The following is a 19,211-nucleotide window of genomic DNA, read 5'->3' on the forward strand; positions in this document are numbered from 1 at the left end:
CAAAATGACCCCCTCTCTAGTCCAGTACCCACCTGGCACCATACTGAGTTATTACCATATTATTGACTATATTCGTTATGCTTTACTTTACTATTCGTAACTACCAGTTTGCATTTCTTAATCCCTTTACCTTTTTCACCCCACTATGATAGTTTGTTACAGCAGCAATAAGGAACTTATACACAGGCCCAGGTCCTTCTCATTTTAGAGCTCAAAGCCTTGACTCCAGAACCCTCTTCCCAAGTTTTAACATAGAAGAACATAAGCCAACACTTTTGCATGTATTGCTTGGAATATTCGGCCCTAGATGCCTTCCATTATTCTTATTTACTATAAAAGGCAGCACCAGCCCTCCAAATCTTCTGCATCTCTGTGAGACCCTACTTGTACTTTCTCCCTTATCCCCTTGGCATTTCTCAGTGCATCTCAATTCATCTGGAAACTAGAAGTATTCATTATGTACTGATTTTTCTCCTAGAATATTACCAAAAATGGCAAAGAGAACAATAAGCAGAGTCATGATCAAAAGGGAGCAATATTTTCATCAAACGCCGTGACTGCTCCCATCAGTCAGACAGCTGTCACACCCAGTCCAGCAGCTTTTGTGTAGGGTGAAGTACAGCCTAAGTATTTGACAGGAGGCAGAGGTTTGCTGCATTCCGTTATGCCTCAAAATACACTTGGTCTAGTTCAAGGTAAGACATTCAAAAGAAGGAGGAAAACAGCTTCTCTCCCTGCATATTCAGGCAGCTGCCTTGCCTGCAACTCTCCAAGAATGATTCAAGAGGGGAATCCAGCTCAGCATACAGGAGACCTTGTTTGCTGGTCTTCTGTTGGCTGCAGAGCTGCCGAGACCATGAGAGCAAGTAAAAAGGGAGGCTCTCTCCTCCCTGCTTCACAGGCTCCCGCTGCTGATCATTTTATTATCTTCTCAGCTTATCGCTCCACTTGCAACACTTTCTCTGCGGCACCCAGAATGAAGTGTAGTTAACTAGGAAGATTCTTCTGACAGATAGCCAAAGGTGACACGCACCAACCTCAAGGTCACAGTGATTGTGCTGGAGTTTCAAGAGCTTATTGTTACATAATCAGGAATTTTGTGATCCATCGAAAGTATTTACACAACATAAATAGGTAAATGCTACAAATCAGAATTTCTCCCCACTCGCTTCCTGCCCCACAGCAGATTTATTGGGACACCACTGGGTCATACTGGCTGTGCACCTTTTGAAATATTGTGTCGTATTTTCTTGCTTTTGAAAGCCAGCACCACGGATGAGACTGCCACTCAACTTGCAGGCCATGAGAGCATAAAAGAAAGGACAGTCGACCACTGAGACAAATACAGCTTTTGAGCTCAAGTACTGGCTCTTCAGCAATTCCTTAAACCTCAGAGAGAATAAGAGCTGCATCACCAAATACCGATGATACAATGGCTATAAAATCTACTGGTTTACATCGGTACAGCAGAGGGAAAAGAGGATGTTGGGTTAAAATCAGAGAACATTTCATGAAGAAATTAGTTGGGCCTTTATTCCTTGTTTTATTAGTAATTACTTAGTACTTCCTATGTGCAAACTTCTGTGCTAGGCTCTATGGGGACACAAAGATGACTCTGGAGGTGGACCCTCTCCTAGAAGAGCTGGCAACTTCGCAAGGCCTTCAGGAAGGACTGGGGCATCTGAGCTCTCCTGTGGGCATTGTGCCAAGATTACTTTCCTTGATCCCTGCTCCTACCTCCACCTTTAGCTTCTCTGCTCCCTGGCATCCCAATTTGACCTGTTCCTTGGATTATGTTTTCTATTCCTCAGATTTATGGACTTCATATCTCCAGGGCAGGTGTCCTCTCCCCCCGCCTCAGCCCTTCCATATCCTTCTCTTTCTTCAGCTCTCAGCTCATGTGTCAGCCCCTCGGACAGGTTTTTCTTCCCATACCTTAATGTTACCCCTATACACACATGCACACAGAGGTCCAGGTACTCCTGATCACATCATCCAATTTATTTCTTTCATGGCAGTTATCATAATCTTTACTTAGGTCATTCATTATTTATTATTTATCTTTTTGTTGTCTGTTCTACCATTACCACCTGCCACTAGATAAGCGTTCTTAACAGCAGGGATCTTACCTGTCTAATTCAACACCATGTCTCTAGTACTTATCCTTAAGCTTGTGCTTTCAATAATAAATAATTAATTAATTAATATAAATTAAATGAAGTACAACTATTGGGCCTCAGAGGAAAGTAAAGTTACACCCAACTGGAAAGATCAGGAAAAGACTCTGTAGAAGAGGTAGGTTTTGAGCTGAACCTTGAAGGAGGGGTAGGATTTGGAAGGCGGAAGATACAGGGAGAAATAGCATGCAGTAGTAAGCACAGAAACCAGGAACCAGCAGAGGGAGAGATAACGAGATTGTTCCAGAAAGATTGGACAAGTAGCCATTAACATCAGTTCAATCGTACATTCATAACTTATGATTTTGGAAAGAGAGATATTTTGTAATTTGCCTTTTCTTAAGACAGTGATTTCCAAACTGAGTTCTGCATAATGCGCGCCCTGCACAGCTCAGCTGGTGGTGGGATGGAGAAGGAGAGGGAGAGGGAGAGGACTTCCCTTCCCCACCTTGCACCCCGCCTCCTCAAGCCCCCCATCCGGCAACTCTGCTTTCATCTTTTGTGTCTCTTTGTGTTTTTAAGTAAGGTTTGATTTGGAGAAAAGATCGCATCTTTCTTTGTCTTTTCTATACAATGATTGAAATATTTCTTCATGTATCTTTTGTTTTTGTATTTAACTCTCATGGGAAAATATGCAATTCTCTTTTTTCCCCTTCTAAATAAAATTTACTTTCAGAGATTTTGATACCTATACTATATATAGATTTTTCAGGGTAATGATTCATTCTTTTAAGAACATAACATATAGATTCTTTCATCTTTCCTACAGATTCTATGAGCCATACATAGATGTATTCGCAAAGTATGCTTATGATTATGTTGAAAGACAAATCTATATCATGGACATGTTTAAAGAAGTAGAAATGAAGAAACTATATTTAAATATCTAGGTAGGAAAAAAATGTCTGCTGCAAACTGGGACAGTGTGCTAAATTTTAAGAGTGAATTGAAATAAATGGAGTAGCTTCAAAATATTCTGAACTGCATTCGAAAATATAATTATTAAAATTCAAAGTGCAATTATCAACTCTGACATTTTTGTGTTGCATTCTGCCTCTGACAAGTTTGGGTCCTGCTTGTAATTATTTTTAAATCAAAAAGAGAATTAATGATTCATACTCTGTGATTCAAAAACCAAGTTCTTCACAGATCACGTATTATATTTCCATTTAAAAATACCCCTACACAAACCCTTATCTGCCATGCCCTGATCAAGAAACACTTCATTTTATCTTGACTAGTATTAAGAACTTTCGCTCAAAAAGATTCAGGGATACTGCTATTAATTAATCCTCACATGGTATTGGAGATTGCATCCCTATAACAGCAAATTCTAGGGTAATTAAAATTGTATGATTATAAGTCTCATCCATCTAGGAGCCCATTTATTTCAAGAAACTCTAATAAACAAAATAATTTGGAGTTTAGATACAATGGGATTTGGTCAATATTTTTCATATCTCGATGAGAAGTTATGGAAGGAAAACTGGTAATCTGACATAGAGATACAAACTTAAGATTAAAGGTCATGGTATTTCCAGGACTCTCTTGTACCATCAAACTACACACTCTCACATTAGAATGCCTTGGTTTCTGGTCCTAATACCCTAAGAAGTGTAGCAGTGTATTCATGCCTATCAAATCCATACACACAATCATCCAGAAGCAGCTGGCTTAATGGGATGGTAGAATGGCCTGCTGAAGACTCAATTATAGCTCCAGCTGGGAGACGATGCTCTAAATGGATAAGGCGAGATGCAGTTACGCTTTAGTTAACAACCAAGATGAGGTGAAGTTTCCTTAATAAGCAGAATATACAGGTCCAGGAAACAAGAAGCAGAAATCAGAGTAGCTTCTCTCACTTTTGCACTGAAAAATCTACTTACAAAATTTTTGCCTCCCCTCCCTGCACACTATGGACTACACGTGGGGTGAGGATCATTATATCTGGACCCAAGGGTTTCTCTGAGGTGCTTCTTAATATCCAAGAGTAAAAGTTAATGAAAATTTGAAAAAAAAAAAATCAGGGCTACTGAGGATGCAGATCCTTCAGGAATGAGGGTTTGAGTCGCCCCAACAGGTAAATAATTCTGACCAGCTGAGATTCTGGCTGAGGCCAAGGAGAATGTGGAACAGTAATGAAGTAGCCTCCTTGTGACCATTTATGGGCATGAAGACACTAACAATTAGGTATATTTCGTTCCATGCTTGATGTGTGTATGTATATGTACATGTGTATATATATATATATGTATATGTATATGTATATGTATATGTATATGTATGTGTATGTGTATGTGTATGTGTATATGTATGTCTATGTCTATGTGTATATATTTATGTGTGTATGTATATGTAATAATATAATATCTACTATAATAATTACTACATATATATTTATAATTACCCTGACTCTTCACTTGTCCTTTATTGTTATGTACAGGATTGATGATGGCAATTAATTTTACAATTCATCCTTAGTTAAAAAAAAAAAAAACACTCAGCACTGTGACTGAATTTTGAGAAGTAATTAACATAGTCTGGAAATGTCTCCTGTGATTGTCTCAAAAAGATTGATTCAACAATTTTTGGGACTTTTTATTTCTTCATTTTGGGGGAAAGGTAAGGAATGTTTTTGGTTGTACAAAAGCTAGTTGCATATTGTTAGATGGAAGCATAAAGATGTTTTTGTTATTGTATAGAGGTTTAAGGATGTATAGAAGCATAGTTATGCATACTGAGCAGCCAAAAGGATGAACTGTGTCAGTTAATAAACTACTTCTCTCAGTTCCAACCCACTCTCTATACTCTACCACTAGAGACTTCAACATTCCTCTCATAATTAATGGAACAAACAAGTAGGCAGAAATTCATTAAGGATATAGAGGTCCTAAAACCCAACAACAGCAAAATACATATTCTTTTCAAGTATATATGGAGCCTTAACCATGATAGACCATATTTTTGGCCATAAACTACACTTTAGCAACTTTTAAAAAATTGAAATCATTCAAAGTATGCTCTCTGACCATAAGAGAATTAAAGTAGAACTCGATAGTAGAAATATATCTGGAAAATTCCTAAATTAAGTTCCCAAATATTTGGAAATTAAATAACACATTTCTAAGATACCTATTTGTTAAAGAGGAAGTTCAAGGGAAGTTAGAAATATTTCGAGAGAGGCGTTGGTATTTCTGACTATAATTGTAGATTCACCTATCCTTAAAAGTTCTCTCATTTTTTTTATTGTTGCATATATTTCAAAGCTCTGTTATTAGGTACACAAACATTTAGAATGTTTAAATAACTAAATAATTTAGGATGTTTATGTCCTTTTAAATGACCAGTTTATCATAATAAAATGATTCTTATTATCTCTGATAATAGTCTTTGCTCTGAAATCTACCTTGTCTGATATTAATGTAGTCACCCAGTTTTTTTTTATTAGTATTAGCATGGTATATGTTTTTCTTCATCTTTTTTTTTAACTTATTTGTATCTTTATATTTAAAGTTGTTTTCTTCTAAGCAAGATACAGTTGGCTCTTGCCTTTTCATCCAATCTAACAATCTCTGCCCTTTAATTAGAGTGTTTAGACCATTTATATTTAATGTGATTACAGATATATTAGGGTTTAAATCTACCATTTTGCTATTTGTTTCTGTCTGTCATTGCCATTCTTGTTTTCTCCCTCTTAGTTTGAGTATTTTGGGGGATTTAATTCTGTCTCTTGTTGGCTCGTTAGCTATATCTCTTTTTATATATCACTTTTTATGATTGCTTTAGTAATTTTACTGAATGGTTTTAGATTGCTTTACTGATCGCTTTTTAGCGATATCTCACTATCACAGTAATAATAGACCCTCAAGTAATGATATATCACTAATATAACATACTCATAATACACTTCACATATAGTATAAGATTATACCAATAAACTACTATTTCCTTTTTCCTAGGCTTTATGTAATTATTTTCATTCATTTTACTTCTATATGTGCTATAAACCTCACAACCCAATAATATTTTTTAAACAATCAATTATATTTTAAGATATTTTAAAAACATGAAAACTCTATTTTATATTTATTCACACATTTTCAAATTTTGGTGCTCTTTATTCCTTCAAGTAGATCTAGATTTCTATTTGGTATCATTCGCCTTGTACCTGAAGGACTTCCTTTAATATTTCTTATAGTGAAAGTGTGCTGTTGAAGAATTCTTTCAAATTTATATGTCTGAAAAAATTTTTATTTTACCTTCTTTTTTTGTTTCAAAACTGTTGCTTCATATAGGTTTTGCCTGACTTTTAGATGATTAAGGAAAGGGAGTAAGCTCAGTCTCTGTTCCTCAACCATGGCCAGAAGTGGGGATATAATAATAAAACTGAAAAATAGTTGTATATGGTAAAAGATTTCAGAAAATACAAAAGAATATATGTTGAAAAGTAAGCCTTCTTCACACCACATATCACTAGTGCTTCCAATTCACCAGTCCCTCTTTTCAGACATAATACCAATTTCTTATAAAATGTCATGGACATATTCTATGCATCTGTTAGCATATACATGAGTGAATGTTGTGCACAGGATGTCGTAGCCCTATTTTGTTATGCTTAACAACATGTCTAGATGATGGTTCCATATCAGCATACATAGTTCTACTTCCTTATTGTTTTATGGCTGCAGAGTCTTTCATTATCGGTATATAAAATGATTCATTTAATCAATTCTTGATTAATGGATATTAAGTGAGTTGCCAGACCTCTGCTATTATAAACAATGCTATAATGAATATTTTTGCACATGTATCTTTGGGCACATATATGATAATACCTGTAGGATAAGTTCATAAAATTAGAATTTTTAGAGCAAGGGATTATGCATTTTAAAATGAGATATGTGTTGTTAAAAAGTCCTCAAAAAGGACTGTACTAATTTATATTGCCACCAATAGTGTAATGAGAGAGGGAAGTGTTTAACTTTGATGTTGCAGAAAATAATAAGCAGGAATATTGAAGTTTTGAGTAATGACAAGATGAACTCAATGATTTCACAAAACTTAGAGAGAAGGAAGGAAACAGATAAAGAAAGAATATACTGAGTTCAGGTTGCATGATTTAAATAAGGTTAAATTTATGATAAGAAAATTTAAAGCTTAAGTTAGTTTTCCTACTATAATGACTACATATCATTATAGTTTTTGTCCAAATCCATAGAATATACACCACCAAGAGTAAACTTTAAGGTGAACTATGCACTCTGAGTGATTATGATATGTCAAGATAAAGTAATCCTTGGTAAAAAAAAAAAAGAATAAAATATGTGCCGTTCTGGTGATGTTGGTAATGAAGGAGGCTTTGCACATGTGGCGGCTGGGAGAATACAAGAAATCTCTGTGCCTCCCTCTAAAAAATAAAGTCTTCAGAAAAACTAAATTACATATATTTAAAAGTAAAGAATGAAAAAACACGTACTATGAGGGAAATATTGGCAAAACTCATATCTAAGGGCTTCTATCTAGAACAAATAAAAAACTATTATACTTGAATAAGAAGAAACTCTAGTAAAAAAAAAATGGGATGAAATAATGGGACAGGCACTTCACCGAAGAATATATATGGATAATAAATAACTACATGACGAGATACTTGATATCATTAGTTATTAGAGAAATACTTCCCAAAATCATACATAATAATATTTAACTCCATACTCACCAAAATAGCTGAAGTTAAAAAGGCTAAACATACCAAAATTTGATGAGTATATAGAGCAACTGGAACTCTCATTTATTGTTGGCAAGAGTATAAAATGATAGGACATTTTTGGAAAACAGTTTGATAATTTCTTAAAATGCTGAACATAAACAAATTATAGAACCCAAACTTTCCACTGGCCTACCCTAATATATTGTGGAAGGAGACTGACTACACAAGGGCCAAATCTATCTTACAGACCAATGTGTCCTCAGAATCTAGCACAGTGCCTGACATATAGTGAGCATTTAACAAATGCACATCAAATGAATATTGGTATCAGCAGCTCTAGAGAAAAAGTCTGAGGCAGAGTTTCAAATTCAGAAGGAGACAGCATAAAATAATAGATGGAACCATAGCAGTAGATGAGAGACCTCGGAGGAAACACACAGAGTGAAAATATGTGAGCCAGGCTGGCACCTGGGGAACACGAACACTGAAAGTGTAACCTGAGGGGAAAAAAGGAATTAACAATACTGAATCAGCCCGGCCATAGTAGAAGGTATAGAATCAGCAGAGAACAGTTCAGTAGATGCTGAGGGAGAAGACAGGTTTGAAAAGAAAAAGGTGGTCAGGAGCTTCATTCACATACTACAGAGATGTTAAGATGAGACCGAAGAAGAGCTCATTTGACCAGGAGCTTTCCAGTGGAGTGGTTAGGGCAGAAGTTGGATTGTATTGGATCAAGAATTAAATGAGAGGTGAGAAATTAATGTAGAGTGGGTGTTGACTAAACTTTGGAGGATGTCAGCAGCAAAGTGAAGAGGATAAAGAGTTTGGAAACACAAAGAAACTAAGCTTTGACAAGAGCTTCCTATGGGTTAAGAGATTTGCTAGGTTCTGTACGTACATTATTTTACTACATCTTCGTAGCTCCCTTGTGATGTATTCTTGTCCCCATTTTATAGATGAAAAAATAAGGCTTAGAAAGATCAAGAAATGCACTAAAAAGTACACAACTAGTAAGGTAAATGGTACTAGCTTGATGAGAAAGCAACGCAGGCAATATGGCAGACAGCTTTGGGGCTACTCAGTACCTACCTCCTTCCTTCTTCTGCTAACAAATCTCAAATTGCTTTCATTCCACTCACTTCACACTACCCAGGCTTTAGTCAACACAATGAATATCACTAGCATTCTCCTTGCAATCATTTTTGGGGAAAGAACCCAAGAATTGGCACAGATGGGGAAATTACCCAAGTTCATTGAAGTTGAAGGCATATAGACTCACTTCTGGAATTTTTGTTTGAACTATTAAACAGGAAAGCAAGCACTCTTTTTTTGGAGTGGAGGAGGATTAAGAACGTAAAAGCAATTCTGAGTTCTGCAGTTGTCTTATCTCCATGAGGAGAGAGCCCAGCAGAGAATGAGACCAACATAGCAGAAGTCAGAGCTATGAGGTGGAGAGAAACCGGGTCCAGGGGACATTGTCTGAGCCGCTGAATCTGGCTGCCCCTGCGGTTAGACTAATCCTAGATCTTCGACAATCTCCGTAAGTTCCTTTTTTAGTTAAATCAGTTAGAATTGGATTTCCTGTTCAACCTCAAATTCTACCTGAAAGAGTCCTAACTGATATAAGATTCTCTCTCTGGATAGGGATGACTTATACATGTTTTCAGGTTGAGAGGAGGGTAGTTGAGTAGAAAATTATCTAGAAGATAATAACATAAGAAACATAATACTGCAGATTTAGTTATTTATTTATTTAGCTGAGGTAATACATATTGTCTTATATTTTATTCCTGTTACATACACATCCCTATTACCATCCAGAGAAAGTATCTCTAAGGCAAAGTAAGAACTCAATATTCCAAAGATGATTATGTGTCATGGCCTACTTACTGAAGGCAAAACTCATTCTAGAACATCTTTCTTGATTCCTAGAACTCTCTCACCCCTTTTATTCATGTGGCTCGCTTCTGCTTCGGCCTCAAGAATTAGCTCAATGGTGTCAGTCTCTGCAATGGTGTCTCTTAATTTTTCCTCAACCCTAGCTTACCTCCGCAGTAAATTATGGGCCTCTCCTTCATATTACATAATGTCTCCTGCATATGGGGCTCAGCGCCCTGTTAACAACCACTATGTACTCCTTTGATTGCCAGAATCACCACGAGGGTACCTCCCAACTGAGGTGAGCCCCATAAAACCATGAGGGAGGCAAAGTAAATGCAAGGAAATGAGAACTGGGAAGAAACTAGGTAACTGCTGCCCTCTCAGACACCCTCTCTTCAACTCTGCATCTGCTAATGAAAGAGTCTGTAATTTACTGCTCTGAAATAATGAAAAGCAGTAGAAGAGATTCAGTTTTTCTTGATGTCTAGGGGCTGCTTTTATTAACAGCTTTTTTGGTCTGGCCACACTTACCCAGCTTTGAGGCTAATGGGAAAATAAATTGCACCTAATTTACATGAAGTTAGAGGCTTAGAAAGAAACACTTTCATCTGACTGCACACAGCATTGTGGAAGGAGAGTAACAGGCACGTATATGCAATTATTTTCTAACCTCCCATTTATGTAAGGAGAAAAACATAACATTTCTGAGTTCTTTCTTCTACCTGGTGTGCTGCTGAAAAGGAAGGGATCTGTGCTTTTCTTTGTCTGTGGGGGTTCTTTCAACAATTCTCCTGACATTTTCACTCAACCGAAGAAAGGTAGCACAAATTGCAAGAAGTCATGGCAGGGCAGTAAGATGGAATGCAGGCAAATTTTTTTCCTGGACCTTAATAGTAAGTTACTACATCGTACATTTTTAAAATATATTTTAGCTCCCTCCAGCTAGTTAAAATGAAATCTAAGAGCAAGCCATCAAATCCATATTCAGTCAACTGTCTTTCAAATTGGTTTTTTCCTTAATTTGTCAACTTCAGCATTCACTGCCATTAGCATAAAGTTTGAGAAACTGGGAAAGGATGCTCAAAACATTACAGAACATTACAGTTTCACACAGATGATATGTGAAACTGACTATGTACATTATTGAAGGAGAATCATGCTACTGTTTGTTATACTAAGGATTACTTAGAAATTGTTCATTGAGAGGGACACTAAAAGCAAAGATAAACTATGAGTGCCGTCTCTCTTAGTTCAGGTTCTCTAGAAAGATGAACCTGAAACAAGGATTAAGGTATTGATGATCTCTTTGAGAGGTACAAGCCCAGGAGGAGGTAAGGGTGAAGAAAAGTAAAAATGAGACTAAAAAAAAATATGTAAAGCAATTCTAGGTGAATCATTATTATGCCTGTTAGTCCTTTATGAGTCACAGAAAGATGTAGCCAATCATTCTACAGGTTAATGTGAGGCTATGGGACTTTTCAAGGAGGGCTGCAGAGAGGAACTGTACCTCAGAGAAGTCTATAGAAGGAAGAAAGAAACTGGAATTTAGCTCACTCCCATCTCTCATTTTCTATTAGTTAAAAAGTTTATCCCATGAGAGCATATTTCCCTGCACTGCCAGGTTGTGTCATCCAGCCCCCTGGTGGCACTGGGAAAAACAGATTCCACACCTCAAGGATAGTGTTCCATCCAGGTCTGGAAGAGAAAAGAGTGACTCAGTGCAGATGAGTTCTGTGTGTGGAGTGTGAGGTCCATGAAAGCCTGAGACTTCAACTTGGGGAGCCTTGCAAAACCCTCACTACTTCCCATTGAAATGAAGGCTGCATGAGGGGCAGTTCAAGTTGGAAAGCATGCCTATCAACAAATATTAAAGAAACACTCATTAAAAATTTGGTATTCGGTTAGGCCCTGTGGAAGATACAAACACTCAAACTCTGGACATTAGAATTTCATGGAAGAGTACCTAAGAAGAAGTAGCTACACAAAGGAGGGGCTCCAGAGGTATGCAGAAGGATTCACTGAACTCCTTTGGCCAAAAGTTGACGTATTTGTTATCTATTGCTGCTTAACCCCAACATTTATCATCTTGTAGTTTCTGTGGCTCAGAAATTCATTCATGGGCCCTCTCCTTCAGGATTTTCACAAGGCTGCAATTAGCCAGGGTTGGGGTCTCACCTGAAGCCTTAACTGGAAAGGATCTGCTTCCAAATTCACTTACTTGATTGTTGGCAAAGATTCGGTCCCTTGAGGGCTGTTAGACTGAGCACCTCATTCAGTTAGCTGAATGACCTCAGCTCCTTCAGTGTCGGCCTGAGTTCACCCTTAGTTCCTTGCCTCTCCCATGTGGCAGCTTGCTCATCAAAGCCAGTAAGTCTGTTAGCAAGACAGAAGTCATGACATTCCATAACCTAATCACAAAATGCCATGCCATCACTTTTGCTGCATTCGATTGGCTAGAAGCAAGTCACTAGGTCCATCTCTAACCCAAGGGGATAGGATTATACAAGGGCATGAAAATTAGGGAATAGGGTACCATTGAGGGCCATCTTAGAAAGCAGCCTAACACATGGACTTACACATGGACTGTACATGTCCAAGACAAGGTCTTGAGAAATTGAATATTGTAGGGTTGATAGCTGGTAATGCTCAAATAAAGAGATCTCACTGTTAGCTAAAAAATCTCCAAATATTTAGAAATTAAACAACACACTTGTAAATTGCCCATGGGAAAAAAATCTCAGGAAAATTAGAAAATATTTTAAACAGGATGATAATGAAAATACAACATGCTAAAAAGTGTAGGCTGCAACTAAAGCTATAATAGAGGGAAAGCTATAGCCTGAAATATTTAGGTGAAAAAATAAGAAAAGTTTAAAATTAATGATATAATTTGAAACTTAAAGAACATAAAAAAGATACGTAAATTAAACCTAAATAGTAGAAAATGCACATAATAAAGGTATAACAGAAATTGAAAAACTAGAAAAACAGTCGAACAATACAGAAAATTAATAAAATCAAAAACTGATTCTTTGAAGAGATCATAACTGACAAATCTCTAGCAAACTGAATCAAAGAAAAAAATAGAGAAAACCCAAATTCTCAATATCAGGATTAAAAGAGAGAATATCACTACAGAAAACATAACATTGAAAGTACATTAAGAAGCTCTTCCAGTCGAGATGGCAGAGAAAGTAAATGCTGTGCCTGTCTCCTCTCACAACTGCATCGAAATTACAACTAGACTACAGAACAGTCATCATTGGGAGTCACCTGAAGTCTAGCTGAACAGAAGTCTTACAGCTAGGGACATGCAGAAGAGGCCACCTTGAAAATAGTAGGAGGGACAAAAACGCAGAACAGGCTGGTCCCACATCCATGTGTGGCCATTGAGATTCGGAATTAATATCTTGGCTGTGGAGATCCCACACTGGGTTCCCCAATCCAGGGTTCCAGTGCTGGGAAAAGTCCCCACAACTGCGGGCTGTGAAAACCAGCAGAAATTGTGGCCAAGTGAGACAGAGAGTTGAGGGAGTAGCAGCATTCCTCTTAAGGATTCATGTGCAGGCTCACTGACAGACTCGCTCACTCTGAGCTTCAGTGCTGGGGCAACAGCTTGAAAGGTGCCAGGGACACACGGGGAGGAACTGAGTTATCTGGTTTCAAGGCAAGGGTTGGAGTGGCAGCTTTCTCCAAGATAGAAGTGCTGGCAGAGGGCATTGTTCCTTCGTAGAGCCTTCCCCCTCCTGGCTTGCAGACCCAGGCAACCACCATATCTGAGTCTCCATCAACCTAGCTAACACTGCTTGCCCCACTCTGGGGATTTTCTGAGACACTTTCAATGTACACGCCCACTCAAGCTACTTCCAGTAGATTTTCCATACAAATGGCTCATCTTGGCTCATGCTACAGACTTTCCTAAAATCTCTCAAAGTTTCACAAAACCCAGACAAGAGGCATCTGGCCTCAGCAGGCCTCATACCTTTTGCTGAGCAGCCCTGAGCCCAGCACAAGTGGCAGCCAGCCTCAGTTTGTGACTTGGCCCCTCAAGGCACTTCCAAGCCCAGCATGGGTGGGGTCATCGGCAGATTGCTCGGTGGCTCACTCCATGTGGCCTTGGGCAGGATATAGGTTGCAGCTGAACATGGCCTATGGCAGGGCCCTTCCTAGGAGGCCCCAGCCTGCATACCTGGCGACTGGCTTGGTCTGAGCTGGAGCACCACTCCGGGTCATATTTGAAGATTACACATCCAAAGGGCAGACAGGGCAGGCACCAGAGCCCTGCTAAAGTAAACCCTGTTTTGCAGGGTCAGCCTTTGCACAACAGCTCCTCCACTGGTCACAGCCAGTCATCAAAACCAATCAGCTGAGAGTCAGTCCTTTCCACTGACAAGCAAACAGCAAACAAGGCTCAACTACAACAGGAGGACACACACACAACCCATACAGGGGACATACCTGTAGCACCCAACTCAGGTGACCAGGGAAGATTGTGCCACCAGGACTCACAGGACACCTACTACGTAAAGCCACTCTACTAAGACTGGGAGACATAGCAAGCCTACTTAATACATAGAAACAAACACAAAGAGGCAGTTAAAATGGAAAGAGAAAGAAACATGTCCCAAATGAAAGAACAGAACAAAGCTCCAGAAAAACAACTAAACAAAATACAGATAAGCAATCTACCAGATGCAGAGTTCAAAACATTGGTTATAAGGATGCTCAATGAACTTAGGGGAAGAGTATATAAACTCAGTGAGAACTTTAACAAATATATAGACAGCATAAAAGTGGAGATAGAAAGCACAAAAAAAAAAAGTCAGGAATGAAGAACGCAATAACCTAAGTGAAGAATACACTAGGGAGGAGAAATTAACAGTAGATTAGAAGAAGTAGAGGATCAAATCAGCGATTTAGAAGATAAGATGCAGAAAACAACCAATCAGAACAGCAACAAGAAAAAAAAAAATCTAAAAAAATGAAGATAGTTTAAGGGGCCTCTGAAACATCAAGTATAACAACATTCTCACCATAGGGGTACCAGAAGGAGAAGAGAGAGAGCAAGGAACTGAAAACCTATTTCAAGAAATAATGACTGACTGAAAACTTCCCTAATCTGATGAAGGAACTAAACATACAAGCCCAAGAAGTACAGAGAGTCCCAAACAAGATGAACCCAAAGAGATCCAAACCAAGACACATCATAATTAAAATGCCAAAGGTTAAAGACAGAGACATTCTTAAAAGCAACAAGAGAAAAGTAATTAGTTACCTACAAGGAACAAGATCAGTGTTGCCAGGAGTTTGTGGAAGGGAGGGATGACTAGTCAGAGCACAGAGGATTTCAGGACAGTGAAAACACTCTACATGGTACTACAGTGCTAGATACACGTCATTATACATTTGTCCAAACCATGGAATGTGCAAAACCAAGAGAAAAACCTAATGTAAACTATGGACTTTGAGTGACTGTAAAGTGTCAAGGTATGTTCATCAGTGGCAAAAAATGAACGTCTCTGAGGGGGCTGTGCATGCATGGGGGCAAGAGGTAGATGAGAAATCTCTGTACATTTATTCAATTTTGCTGTGATCCTAAAACTGTTCTAAAAAATAAAATCTATTTTTAAAAAGCTCACATATTTTCTGACCCAACAATTATACTAAGAATTTATCTCACAGATATACTTCTCCATGTACACAAACAAAAATTTCTAAGGAATTTTGTTATAATATTTTTATAACAAGAGCCCAGAGACATTTTTAATGTCCATCAATACAGAATTGGTTAAATAAATTATGGTATACCCATACAATAGAATATAAAGCAGTCATTAAAAAGGATAAGGCGCTGTGGAAAATAGTATGGCAGTTCCTCAAAAATTAAACACAGAACTGCCATATGGTCCAGCAATTCTATTTCTAGATATATTCCCAGAAGACATGAAGTAGGGACTCAAACCAATACTGTTCACTCAACTCACATTCATAGCAACATTATCCACAGTAGCCAAAAGACAGAAATAACCCATGTGTCCATGGGCGAGTGAATGGATAAACAAGATGTGATGTATACATATAATGGAATATTATTCAGCCTTGGAAAAGATGGAAATAATCATACATGCTACAAAACAGATGAACTATGAAAAAGCTAAATGAAATAAGCCAGGCACAAAAGGACAAATACTACATGATTCCATTTTTATGAGGTATCTAGAGTAGTTAAATTCTTAAAGAAAGAAAGTAGAATGATGATTGCCAGGGGCCAAGAGAAGGAGAGATGGAGAGTTAGAGTTTAAAGGGTATGGAGTTTTAGTATGGGAAGATGAAAAAGTCTGGAGATGGATGGTAGTAATGGCTGCACAGCAATGTGAAGGTACTTATTGCCACTGAACTATACACTTCTAAATGGTTAAAATGGTAAGTTATATATGTCGCTACCAAAAAAGTACTACCCCAAATTGAGATCATTTGATGAGGCAACAGAAATAATAAAAATTCAAGTTCAGAAACAGAAAGAAAAAGTCATTTCTGTGTGTACTGGTATGGAACAATATGAACGTTTTAAATTAAAAAAAGGAGGACAGAACGATGTGGAGTACGACTACCATTAGTTTAAAAAGAAGAATATTTTTTGCATGTGTGTGTTTGTAAATATGACCTATTTATAAGCATGATATATAAACACACACACACACAAACACACCCAACTGTATATGACAGAATACTCGTGAAAAGAATTAAGGTCGCTGAAAGAGTCAAGTCTCTGAGGTGGACACCTGCTGGCTGGTGATTGGGCGTATCAGAAAAGTCACTTTTAAATATACATTCTTTTGTAATTCTTTGAATTTTGAACCATGTGCATGTATTAACCATTCAAACATTTTAAAATTGTGTTTTTAATAAGAATTAATTTGGTGCCTTTGTGGGATGTGCAGGATTTGGTAAGGCAGAAATGTCAGATATCATCAGCCCAGCTGATGAAATAAATTGTAAGAAGAGGCAGAAATGGGAACTTCCATGTTGTTTCTGAAGCAAGGCAGATTAATCACTTAGGCCCCCTGAGGATGGCTTCCGGCAGGCACAGTGGCATGGTCCCAAAGTGGGATGATTGATTGAAACCAGACTGCAAGGGGTTGGCAGACTGGATTTTATCTCAGAAGCAGAGCAGAACCATGGGAAAGATTCTGGCAGGGAAATGACAAGATAATAAGAAAGGGCATTGGGGAAAGATCAATCAAACCACAGTGTGAGTTTAAACTCCAGGGCATGTGAACAGTCACCTGCGAGAGGTTGGGCAGGTTGAGAATAGCAGAAAATAACCAGGAGGACAGATAACGGGAATCAATGAGGACAGCAGAGCCCTGTAGAAGAGGCCCGAGGCAGAAGCCCTGGAGGAGGCAGTGAGAACAGAGGCGAGCAGAGAGGTCTTCGCAGAGAGGTCCAAAAGGAAGACGCAGAGAAAAGGAGGGCGTGATTTCTCAACAGGGTCACTGTCTTTAAAACTTAGCCATGCCTCAGATTCAACTAGAGAACTTTTAAAAATATATAGAGTCATGGTTTCCATCTTAAATCTTCTAAATTGAAAGTGAAGGGGTGGGAGAGGCAGTAGAAATATAGATATTTGTACCATCTCCACCACTGGCCTCTTAGTCCAGGCTACCATCATCTCCTACTTAAAAACGGCAGGTACAGACTGGTCTTCTATGCTCTTGCACAGGACAGCCAGAGTGATCCTTTAAAAACCAAAGTCGGATCTTATCTCTCAGCCGCTCAAAACTTTCCGTGCCTCCCTATCTCACACAGCATAATACCCTAAATCTTTTCGGTGGCCTAAAGGCCCTCCTAATCTGCACCCAGCTTCCAGGTTCTGCTCTCATCTCCTACCCAACTTTTTCATCTTCAGCCATTGGCCTCATTGCTGTTCCTTAGGGGAAAAAAAGGAAGCTCCTCCATCAGAACCTTTGCGCCTGCTATTCCTTCGGCATAAAGGCTCTTTGCCCAGACAGCCACGTGCCTTCTCTTGTGACTTCCTTAAGGCCTCTGTTCGTGTGTCACCTTATCAAAGAGGTCTTCTCTGACCACCTGTCTAAAATAACATGTTCCCATTCCCATCACCTCTGTGACCCTCACTCTACTTTATTTTCCTTCATAGCACTTGTGACCATTTGACATATTAGATGCTTATGTGTTTGTTTATCATTTATCTCCCCACACTCAATGTAATGCCCATATGAACTAGAACTTTGTTTTGTTTACTGCTGTATCCCCATGTCTAGAGTACAGGTTAGTACTAGTACATGTTAGAGACATAATAAATATTTTTAAATGACTAAAAATGTGTATAAGTTCCCCCAAGTGAGTCTTATGCAGCCAATCTGGTGTGCCACTACTGAGGTAGCTAATTTAAAGTAAATTCTCAAATATTAAAACTAGGATTTAGCACAGCATTTCTCTCAAATAGCGCTCGCTGCTTATATTGACATCTAGGGAACAGACACCGCACAAGTCTCTTCTTTTAAAGCTAGCACAGGGTAGGGCACCAGCGGTGGGCACATCCTCTGCTCATCTTATTCCCTGTCGGTTCTCCAAGGCAACCACATCCCCCGGTCCTCACCTGGGTGGGAACAGGCCTGCTCCCCTCCCGCCCCTGTGAAGGAGGATGCACCACTTCATCACGGGAGCCGCAGACGGGGTGAAGAGTTTAGAGCTTGTCAAATGCTATTCTCTTTGGTTGTGAAATTTGTCTCTCCTGGTTTTTAACTTTCTCATTTGATAGTCTTAGAACTTAAATGATATATCAGAAGTAGCACGGCAAAGAATAGAATCATGCTGAAGGGACAATTAAAGAGACAACCAAATAAATATACTTTGTGTGTAATTAGAGTCTTGTCATTTACGAAAGATCTTCACGTATTTTATCCCGTCTCGAACCTCTCGACAACCCTGTGATAAAGACAGTGCCAGCATCAAGGCCCTCATTTTGTAGGTAAGAAAACGGGGGCTCATAAAAGTTGGTCATCTTTCTGATTAAAAAATAAGCCAAAGGCCTTAACAAGCACCTCACCGAAGAAGATATACAGATGGCAAATAATCACATGAAAAAATGCTCCACATCCTATGTCCTCAGGGAAATGTAAATTAAAACAACAATAAGATACCACTACACACCTATTAGAATGGCCAAAATCCAGAACACTAACCACTAACATCGAACGCTGGCCAGAGTGTGGAGCAACAGGAACTCACATTCATTGCCGGTAAGAATGCAAAATGGTACAGCCACTTTGGAAAACAGTTTAGTGGTTTCTTACAAAACTAAACATACTTTTATTATACAATTTAGTAATCATACTCCTTGGTATTTATACGAAGGTGTTGAAAACTTATGTCCACACAAAAACCTGCATGTGGATGTTTATAGCAGTTTTATTCATAAT

This window comes from Rousettus aegyptiacus, unplaced genomic scaffold (assembly GCF_014176215.1).
Source record: "Rousettus aegyptiacus isolate mRouAeg1 unplaced genomic scaffold, mRouAeg1.p scaffold_m13_p_15, whole genome shotgun sequence".
Classification (NCBI taxonomy): Eukaryota; Metazoa; Chordata; class Mammalia; order Chiroptera; family Pteropodidae; genus Rousettus; species Rousettus aegyptiacus.